Source organism: Rhinoraja longicauda, chromosome 6 (assembly GCF_053455715.1).
Source record: "Rhinoraja longicauda isolate Sanriku21f chromosome 6, sRhiLon1.1, whole genome shotgun sequence".
NCBI classification, from domain to species: domain Eukaryota; kingdom Metazoa; phylum Chordata; class Chondrichthyes; order Rajiformes; family Arhynchobatidae; genus Rhinoraja; species Rhinoraja longicauda.
The window spans coordinates 75,599,909-75,606,765 of NC_135958.1; the positions used below are offsets into that span (position 1 = coordinate 75,599,909).

At 46.7% G+C, this 6,857-nt stretch overlaps 1 pseudogene; it reads right to left on the reverse strand.

The window, feature by feature from the left end:
* Positions 1-5,954: 5,954 nt before the first annotated feature.
* Positions 5,955-6,046, reverse strand: LOC144594985 (U6 spliceosomal RNA; annotated as a pseudogene).
* Between the last annotated feature and the right edge of the window lie 811 nt (positions 6,047-6,857).

Sequence of the window (6,857 nt, forward strand, 5' to 3'; positions counted from 1 at the left end):
GCTTTCAGCGAACTATCTACCTGTAGCACTCGGCCTCCCTGTTCGACAACACACTCCGGATGACAGGCCCTTCAGCCCACTGAGCCCAGGTGGACCGTCGATCCCGGTATTCCCACACAAATCTCATATTATCCTACTTTCTCATCTGCTCACCCACACACTCGGGACAATTTACAGAGCCCAGTTAACCTGCGACCCGGCACATCTTTGGGATGTGGGAGGAAATCGGAGCAGTGGGAGGAAATCCACACGGTCACGGGGAGAACGTACAACCGGACAGAACCCGAGGTCAGGATCGAACCTGGGTCTCTGGCGCTGTGAGGCAGCGGCAACAACAATAGACAATAGGCAATAGGTGCAGGAGTAGGCCGTTCGGCCCTTCGAGCCAGCACCGCCATTCAATGTGATCATGGCTGATCATTCTCAATCAGTACCCCGTTCCTGCCTTCTCCCCATACCCCCTGACCCCGCTATCCTTAAGAGCTCTATCTAGCTCTCTCTTGAATGCATGCAGAGAATTGGCCTCCACTGCCTTCTGAGGCAGAGAATTCCACAGATTCACAACTCTCTGACTGAAAAAGTTTTTCCTCGTCTCAGTTCTAAATGGCCTACCCCTTATTCTTAAACTGTGGCCCCTGGTTCTGGACTCCCCCAACATTGGGAACATGTTTCCTGCCTCTAACGTGTCCAACCCCTTAATAATCTTATACGTTTCGATAAGATCTCCTCTCATCCTTCTAAATTCCAGGGGGCCTCTCTGCCCCCCTACCCTATCTATACTATCCTACATGTCCTATCCTAGAAATTCCAACCTGTGCCAAATCTACCATGATTTGAAGCAAAAGTGTTTGTGAGGTATCTGCAAAGACATTTAATGACATCTTCTAAAAGTATTAATGGGTAATTGGTGTTAAAACGTCAAAATATTTCCAAACAGAGGAACGAGCTTTATCTTTATACATCAATGCTAACAAACTTATTGTGGACAAATAAGGGAATGAATAAAAGATAGCTTCAACAGACAAATCAGTAATTAAGTTTATAGTGCATTCGGGGTCTCAAAGGAGAGGCGCAGTGCCACTCTCTGATAACTGAAAGTCAACGTGAACTGTAATTTGGCTTATCTTCAGAATTAGATTATGATAAAGAAAACAATTTTAATGGAGAGAGTGTAGTAACTATGGCTGCTCAAATGTTATTAATGTTTCGCAATCTCTTCTCTCAAAGAAAGGTCTCCTCTGGGAATAGTGATTAGACATTTGAAAATTGATATGTTTCTTCATAAATGAGAATTCTGGTAAATTCTGGCCTAACCCCAGGAACAGGCTTAAGTTGGCTCACTCTAAGAGGCAGCGGGTTAAACAGTACTTACTTACTTAGGATGAAGCCGCATCAGCCATTCTAATACGTTTCAGAGATTGCATTTTATTATCTAAAGAGGATTAAATCAGAATTAAATCACACTAAAGCATCCATGAATTTCCATCCATCTTAAGCCTACATTCAATCAACCCGATCGCAAAGCACTTTAACGTTTATGCAACCAGTCTTTCTTAATGAAAGAGGGATCAGATAATGTATAAAAACTATAACGGGACTGTCGTAGGGTTTTAGACTCTAGACTTCAGGGATACAGCGTGGAAACAGCCCACCGAGACCACACTGACTAGCGACCATCCCGTACACTAACACTATCCTACACACTAGGGACAATTTACAATTTTTTTTCACCTAAGCCAATTAACCTACAAACTTGTACGTCTTCGGAGTGTGGGAGGAAACTGGAGCACCCGGAGAAAACCCACATGGTCACAGGGAGGACGTATAAACTCCGTACAAATAGCACCCGCTAAGGATCGAACCCGGGACTCTGGCGCTGTAAGGCAGCAGCTCCACCACTGTGCCATTGTAATAGAGTTATGATGTTGTACACCATAGAAACAGGCCCTTCAGCCACTGCGTTTATTTTGACCATTATGCCCGTCTATACTTATTGTATATCGGCGGTATGGTGGCGCAGCGGTAGAGTTGCAGCCTTACAGCGCTGGTAGCTCCAGAGACCCGGGTTCGGTCCCGACTACGGGTGCTGCCTGTACGGAGTTTGTACGTTCTCCCCATGACCGCATGGGTTTTCTCCGAGATCTTCGGTTTTCTCCCACATTCCAAAGACATACAGGCATGTAGGTTAATTGGCTTGGTGTCTGTGTAAATTGTCCTTAGTGTGTGTAAGGTAGTGCTAATGTGCGGGGATCGCTGGTCGGCGCGGACTCAGTGGGCCGAGGGGCCTGTTTCCGCGCTGTATCTCTAAACTAAACTAAATTTATCCCACGTCTGCATTATGTCCATAATCACTCTGTGCCTTGCTCATTCAAGAACCTGTCCAGATGCCTGAAATGTGGAAACTTTCCTACCTCCACTATCTCCTCTGACAACTCATTCCAGACACCAACTACTCCTCGTGCACAAAATGTACCACACAGATCCCCTTTAAAACACCCCCACCTCTCACTTGAAGCTTCTGCTCGCTAATGTTGGACACACTGGGGACATTGTGACACTTTAGGAATGGGCATGGTTTAAGCACACAGCAGTGGAGCAACCTGCCCCTCAGCCCACAGTGTCTGTGCTGAACATGATGCCAAATTAAACAAATCCAAACTAATCTCTGCTCGGACATGATCCCATTATCTTCAAACAACGTCATCATCTCCAACAATGTTTGTGTCATTTGCAAACTTACTAACCAACTCATCTACATTTGCTGGTCGTCGTTGTAGTACTTCGTGCTGAACTACTATCTACCTCATTGGTGACCCTCGGACTATCCTTGATCGGACTTTGCTGGCTTTACCTTGCATTAAAGGTTATTCCCTTATCATGTGTCTATACACTGTAAAAGGCTCGATTGTAATCAATGTTTTGTCTTTCTGCTGACTGGTTAGCATGCAACAAAAGCTTTTCACTGCACCTCGGTGCACATGACAATAAACTAAACTAAACAAGGAACTGCCCGTGCTGGTTTACCTAATAAAGACACAACGTGCTGGAGTGACTCAGCTGGTCAGACCCTGGAGAACATGGATAGGTGACACTTTGGGTCAGGGATTTCTTTAGACCGAAGAAGGATCCCGGCCTGAAACGTCACCTATCCATGTTCTCCAGGGATGCTGCTTGACGTGCTGAGTTATTCCAGCATTTTGTGTCTCTCTCATCTACATTTATACAGGATATGAATCGTATGCAGGCAGATGAGATTAGTTCAAATTGACATCATGTTTGGCGCCGACTTTGTGGGCCGAAGGGCCTGTTCCTGTGCTGTACTGTTCAGAGTTCATGATTGTATTTTCTATTTACATCCAAGTCATTTATACACATCATAAACAGAGGTACCTGTCAGAGGTATCTGACAAACATGTCAGATTTACCACCTGCATATGGTAGGTAAAACACCCTAGCAATGAGGCATCTTCTACCAGTAAGTTTCGTTTAGTTAGGCTTAGAGATACAGCACAGAAACAGGCCCTTCGTCCCGCCATCAAACAAGTTCTAGAATAAAGAATTACAGAATTGGGCGGCACGGTGGCACAGAGGTAGAGTTGCTGCCTTACAGCCCTTGCAACGCCAGAGGCCCGGGTTCGATCCTGGCTACGGGCGCCGTCTGTACGGAGTTTGTACGTTCTCCCCGTGACCTGCGTGGTTTTCTCCAAGAACTTCGGTTTCCTCCCACACACCAAAGACATGTGGGCCTGCAGGTTATGAATTGGCTTGGTATAAATGTAATAATTGTCCCTAGTGTAGGATAGTGTTAATGTGCGGGGATCGCTGGTCGCTGCGGACGCGGTGGGCACGTTTCCGCGCTGTATCTCTAAACTAAGCTCAACTAAACTCAAAACTCTCTGAGAAAGAGCACCAGCAATCAAAGGGTTACGCAAACAAGCTCTCTCCAGAAGAACTTGCTACCTCCCTGAAGAACATATCTCCAGAAAAATAGAAATGAAAGATTCATTTGTCTTCTCGGTAATTTTTTGATTAAAGGCGCTTTTTAAAAATAAATTTGGTTCGGAGAAATCACGTGACATGCTGACATCAAAGAGAATTATTTACATTTAGTCATTCCTGCAGAAAATTGGAAGCAGAATGCTGGTGCTTATGTTTTACTGACGGCAGCCTCATTGAGGCACATCTGTGCTCAGTTAGATAATCGCAGCTCAAGCTGAATTAGGGGCCCTACTAAAGGGAATCTCCTCACCAATGAGCGAGAAAGATTTCCTACAGTTTAGTTTATTTTAGAGATACAGCGCGGGAACAGGCCCTTCGGCCCACTGAGTCCGCGCCGACCAGCGATCCCCGCACACTAACACTACCCTACGCACATGAGGGACGATTTTTTCCATCTACACCAAGCCAATTAGCTGACAAACCTGTACATCTTTGGAGTGTGGGTGGAAACCGAAGATCTTGGAGAAAACCCAACGCATGAGAACGTACAAACTCCTCAAAGACAGCGCCCGTAGTTGGGATCAAACCCGGGTCACTGGCGCTGTAATGTAGTAGCTCTACCGCTGCGCCACCGTGCCGCCCACAGTGTAGTTTAATGTAGTTTAGTTTAGCTTATTGTCACGAGTTTAGATTATTGTCACGGCTTCACCGCACACCAGACCAGAGACCACACACAAATGTGACCTTTGCGTCAGAGACTGTCACTCCCGCGGTGGTCTCTTCAGCCACAAGCGACGCTGCTCTAGCCGAGGTGTGGGGCAAGCAGCCAACTAGGATGCATCACCCATGGTCAGCCCTGACCGAGGGGGGCCTAAGAAGCAAGAAGATTGTCACGAGGCACAGAGGAAAGCTTTTTTGTTGTGTGTCATCCAGTCGGCAGAAAGACAATACATGATTACAATCGAGTGTACCACAGTGTACAGATACAGGACAAAGGGAGTAAAATTTACTGCGAGATAAAGTCCAGTAAAGTCAGGTTAAAGACAGTCCAAGGGTCTCCAATGCGGTAGGTGGTAGGAAGGTGTTCAAGAAGGAACTGCAGATGCTGGTTTAAACCAAAGATAGACACAAAAAGCTGGGAGTAACTCAACATCTCTGGAGTAAAGGAATAGGTGATGCTTTGGGTCGCTGCAGCCAAGATAACACACCAACACCGGGGTTGAGAGGGAGAGGTAGATCAACCATGATTGAATGTGCTGGTTTCAACCGAAGATAGACACAGAAAAACTGGAGTAACTCAGCAGGGCAGGCAGCATCTCTGGGGAGAGGAAAGGGTGACGTTTCGGGTCGAGACCCTTCTTCAAACCATGATTGAATGAAAAGACTAAACTTGATGGGCCGAATGGGCTAATTCTGCTCTGATAACTTATGAACTTCCGTCCAAGACTATCGAAAATCACCATCAATTCTGACCAACTTCTACAGACGCCTCATAGAAAGCATCCTGAAAAAGGCACAAAGTTCTGGAATAACTCAGCGGGTCAGGAGCATCTCTGGAGTACATAGGTGATGTTATTGGCTTGGACACCATCCTGAATTCATTCCGGAGAAGGGTCCTCACCTGACCCTGGCTCTCTGTCCCGTTATGTCTTTGCCAAATATGATGCCAAGACCATCTCTTATTTGCCTGATTTTTAGATTTAGATTTAGAGATACAGCGCGGAAACAGGCCCTTCGGCCCATCGGGTCCGCGCCGCCCAGCGATCCCCGCACATTAACACTATCCTACACACACTAGGGACAATTTTTACATTTACCCAGTCAATTAACCTACATACCTATACGTCTTTGGAGTGTGGGAGGAAACCGAAGATCTCGGAGAAAACCCACGCAGGTCACGGGGAGAACGTACAAACTCCGTACAGACGGCGCCCGTAGTCAGGATCGAACCTGAGTCTCCGTCGCTGCATTCGCTGTAAGGCAGCAACTCTACCGCTGCGCCACCGTGCTGCCCTAAAATCCACGAATTTCCGTGTCATCCTTGCGCAGTGGCCATGCTAATCTTCTCTGTATCGTTCCAATTTTATTTTTTTCCAATTTTTTTATTTTTTTTGCGTACAATCCACATCCCTCCATTCCCTGCACATCCATGTGCCCATCTGAAAGTCTCTCAATGCCACTTAAAAGACAATTTGTCATGTATGTGGACAGGAAATGTTCAGTCTGAAGAAGGGTCTCGACCCAAAACGTCACCCATTCCTTCTCTCCCGAGATGCTGCCTGTCCCGCAGAGTTACCCCAGCATTTTGTGTCTCCCTTTAGGGAATGTGGCATCGGTCATGATACCAGATCAATAATGAATACCATGGCCTGCGCACACAGTAAGGTGAACCCACCCGATGGACTTTATTTCTGGATAGAAGCACGAGAGTCTACAATCATCCCCACAGCGTCCTCTCCTCCTGTCGTATCGGGTTAATTGGTGCAATGGCCGTTAATTGGACTTGGCTCTGGGTCCTTTGCCTGTGGCCAGGAGAAGTGGACTTTAAAGGGGACGTGTGGTAACAAGGGATATGGGCCAAATGCGAGCAAATGAGACTAGCTTGGATGGGACAGCTTGGTCAGCAGGGATGAGTTGGGCCGAAGGGCCTGTTTTCCTGCTGTTTGGCCCTACGACTGTTGTATCTGCCTCCACCAACACTACTCTTTTGTTTCTCTAACTGCTGTGCCACCGTGCCGCCCTTAATGTTGTGCCTACTCAGCAAACAGCCAATCCACGTGCCAGCAAACTCTTACCCAACCTGGCTGTGCATACGGATAGCGCTTAACCGATTTGCAACATCCTTCTTAGATTTAGGGCTAAATATATTTTGTGGTGGGCACACTCAATCAGGCTTAATTGGGTAACAATAAGTGACA